The sequence below is a fragment of the Euprymna scolopes genome, chromosome 31 (assembly GCF_053919585.1).
Source record: "Euprymna scolopes isolate OS-2025 chromosome 31, ASM5391958v1, whole genome shotgun sequence".
NCBI classification, from domain to species: domain Eukaryota; kingdom Metazoa; phylum Mollusca; class Cephalopoda; order Sepiida; family Sepiolidae; genus Euprymna; species Euprymna scolopes.
This window is the reverse complement of record NC_136512.1, coordinates 28,909,051-28,913,618: the sequence shown is the minus strand read 5'-3', so window position 1 is coordinate 28,913,618 and position 4,568 is coordinate 28,909,051.

The following is a 4,568-nucleotide window of genomic DNA, read 5'->3' as shown; positions in this document are numbered from 1 at the left end:
AATTTCAACGCACAAACATTCTTTTAAAAATAACTCTCTATCAAACCAAACTACTCTATCCAACTATATTTGGCAACTAAAAAATAGCAATATTTCTTTCAACTTAAAATGGCAAATAATTGAGACTTGCAAATCATATAAACCAGGAGATAAATTTTGTACATTATGTACAAAAGAAACCGTAAAAATTTTAAAATATGAAGATATAAAAAGCACAACCAAACTAGTAAATTCAAGACACGAGCTTCTATCGTGTAATCATAAACGTTGGTTTAAATTTAATAAATATAAACCACCTTAAATCATTAAAAATTACTCATTAGTAAAAATAGATTTTTTTTTTTTTTTTTTTTTTTTTTTTTAATAAATTAAGTTAAACCAATTACCGCCCTTAGACTCGTAAATCAAATAATAAATAAAGCCATGACAATTATCTCCCCTTAAAAACTTGCAAAAAAAAAAAAAAAAAAAAAAAAAAAAAACTCTCTCTCTATAGATATTAACTGTGGCGTCTCTAAATCAAAATACGCTAACGGAAACAATTTACTGCACGAGCGTCGCCCTTTTAAAATTCATCATTCAATAAAATAAAAAGCTATAGCAAACATCTAAATGACTACTTTAAATACAGTTCCTGATTTCAAAAAAATGAAAACCAAAAGGTAATTATATATATATATATATTTTTAAATCAAATTTATTATGTAAATTCAAAAATATATATATTTTTTCTACTCATTTCTATCTCTAACCTATACCAATTTCCTTATTAATTTTCTTATAAATTTTATATCCAAACCTTTTACTTCAATATTTTCAGATTCATCTGCCTTACTTTTAATGCTAGGTTTATTTTTGGTGTCTTTTCAATTCAATAGAAATCCTCCTAAATTTGCTGATGAGGAGACCGTGCTTACCAAAAAAACTATGTATAATTATTCTACGTGACTTCATGTATACCACAAATAAAAAGCACGGATTTCCGAAACGATCGTACAGATAATTGACTTTGTTGTTGTTCCTTCTTATGAAACTGATTTTTAATTTAATTAAATTTTGATTTTTAAATTTTAAAAATTTTAAAACTTTTAAATTATAAATCACATTACTTAATATTGAATTAGCTCTAGGACATTTAACTATCGAGCTTATTATATATCTAAATTACAACGAGCATTTCCTGTATTTTAATTAAACTAGTAATTTCACTATTACATTAAAATACACTTAGCTCTTTAGACTATTATTCTAATCTCCTTTAAATTATATATGTATATATATATATATATATATATATATATATATATATATATATATATATATATATATATATAAGTGAAAAATATATGTGTGTGTGTCTGTCTATGTACACTTCCCTAGCAAAAATGTCTGTCAATTTTCGGTCTACAGACTCGAGCTTTGAAATAAGGGGTAGTGAGATTTGGGAAAATCTTTTTAGTTGGTTTTCGGTCAGAAATTTGGCTGTTCAACGATTTGACCTTTAAAAACTTTACCAAACTCCTCCCCCAATTTTGGGTCTAAAAACTTGAAATTTTTTATATAGTTTACTTGGACATGGATCTAACTTTATAATTTGATTTGAACAAAAAAAAAAATAAATGTTAAAGGGTCATAATTGGGGCCCAATTAAAAAAAAAAATGACCTCTACGGTCTCTACCAGATTTCTCAGCCATTTTTTGGTCTAAATATTGGAAATTGTACATAGAGTTTATTCAAACATAGGCCAAGCTTTTTAATCGTTTTCTTGCTTAAAATTTTGCTTCCAAGGGATCAAAGTTAAAAAAGATTTTACCTTTGTGGTCTCTAGGAAACTATTAAGCCAATTTTGGGTCTAAACATTTGAAATTTTACATAAACGGTATTCTGACATGCAGCAAGCTTTTTAATCAGTTATGGGTCGAAAATTTCGCTGGCAAGAGGAAAAGGTTTCCAGAGTAGACCCTTGCAAACTCTATCAAACTCCTCCCCCAATATTGCGTCTACACAGTTGAAATTTTAGATATAGGTTACTTGGACACGGGTCAAACATTTTAATGGAATTTAAGCCGAAAACAATAAATGTTAAGTGGGTCAAAATTGGGGTCAAAGTTATAGAAAAATTAACGGCACCAAATCGCAATATGTTGCATAGCAGAGAGCTCATTTTGGGGATACATTAACGGGGATTCAGAACAGATGACGATAATGAGGGAGACATGTATTTCTGCATGGGATGATTCTTGTTAACACATATTAATACGGCTTGGGAGATATGATGCAAGTTCTTAACACAGAGGAGGGGAGGAGATAGTTCACTTAAGATGGTGGGGATGACACATAATACTTGGAAGGGTTGCACTAAGTTCGTTACAAGATGATGATGAAAACGCATTTACCTTTTCCATTATAAGTATGACGACACACAGTTACAAACATAGTTGGTTTCTTTATTCTTCAATCGACCGATCGGTGATGTCGGGACAAACTTTCATTTACATGGCCTCTTTTCCTCCCTTCGCTTCTAAGGGGCTCTCCTCTCCAACTGACTCTCGCCGTGTGTGATCTGCTCTGAATATCTGATCCTCACTAACTCATCCTTCAGATTCCTATATTGAGAAATCTCCTTTGTTTATGACGTCAGAAGTGTGTTTACAAACGTGACTATATCACGTTTTCTCCAACACGCTTTTGGCAAACAAAGAATCCTCAATTCTAATTCTAACCTATTTTTAAACAATATATTTTAACTCGCATTGTGTATTCATTTAACTGACGTATTTAATATCCAGATTTCTAAAAGATTGGACAATCGACTGTTTTTCCGACATAAACAATATTTAACTTTTTCTAATAGAATTAACAATTGACTTAATTTCTAACATTCCATTATCTATTATCTTTAACACTTGCCTACAGGGTTCGATTCTAGTCTTTTCCTAATATCATCTTCACTTATCTAGTATGTCTTCTGACTTACATGAGAGCGGGAAAGCCCTTTCATGTAACATGCAGTCCTTACCAACTTTTCTCTATGGTAGTTAAGGGAATCTATTATATAGAAAGGCATTACTATACATATTCACACTTTTTAATATATACATATGCACATAAAACTATGAACAGTACATAGGGCAGAACTTCTAGTATATATATATATATATATATATATATATATATATATATATATGGAGAGCGAACAGATATGTTTCATAATATTCCTGTCAATAGCTTCAAGTAAAAAAATTACCTGTATTCGTAACGTAGCGATTTATTTCTTTGTTGTTGTTGTTTTTTTAATCTTAAACACTTTTAACTGCCAAGTCGTTTTTGTCGAATGTTCACGAAAATTCTAATGTCACCCGATCAGTGGAACCGAGCCCGTCCCAGTGGGAAAATTGCATCAAGACAAACAAGAAAAAAAAAATGATACTTCGAATATAAAGACCGAAGAATTATATATATATATATATATATATATATATATATATATATATATATATATATATATATATATATATATATATATATATATATATATAAAGATAAGAGAATTGGGCAACAATCGACAACACAATAATAATAATAATAATAATAATAATAATAATAACAATAATAATAATAAGTAATCATAATAATAAGAAAACTAATAATAATAATAATAATAATAATAATAATAATAATAATAATAATAGAAGATGGCATTCTTCAATATGGCGGTCGTCCAGTTGCGGTTGGCAGGACTCCAAAGCTTCCGGCATTTATGTTCGAAATTCGCGTTTTGGACACATCACGGTCGGTCGCATAAATCCGTCGCTTCTGTCAAGAACCTTTCGTTCACAAATCGTAATTGTGGCGATGATCACAGAATTGTATTTACGGCACGGATTCTCATGCCTGGTGGGAATATAGTTAATCAGAGGACATCTATCGTTCTATCTATCTATATATCTATTGGTTTAATATAAATTTGTCCATGTTTTCTCTCTCTCTCTCTCTCTCTCCCCTTTATTCTACTTCTCGTGTCTTTCCCCTCCCTCCCATTTCTCTATTGCGTAAGCATGTAACGCTTGTGTTTGTAGGTATAAAAAAAATTGCAAGGGTCGTTACAAAAGTAAGGCTTATTTTTCTTAACTAAAAAAATTGAAGAGGTTTGAAGACGGGGGTAGTACCGTTAAAACTAGCAAACTTTTCTGCTCCAGAATTCTACACAGAAAACACCATTCTCAATGCATTTTTACCAGGAATTCAATGACACATCTCTGCTTCTGACGCACGCCCCTGACAAGACGATGTTTATTTTAGAGTCTCAAATATCTGCAACAGTGATGGCACTGAATGCATAAGTTCAGTCATCATATCAATGCTATTATTCATTCGGACGGATTAAAAAAAAATAAGGCATTATTTTTAAAACGCCCCTAATATTGACGCGTTCGGTGGAAGAACATTTTAACTTTTGGCGCCAAAAGTTAAAATTTTCAGATTTTTTGTCGCAAAAAGCGTAAATTGTTGAGGAGAATGTAATCACAAAAAAAAAAAAAAAATCATTGCTTAATTCAACGTATTT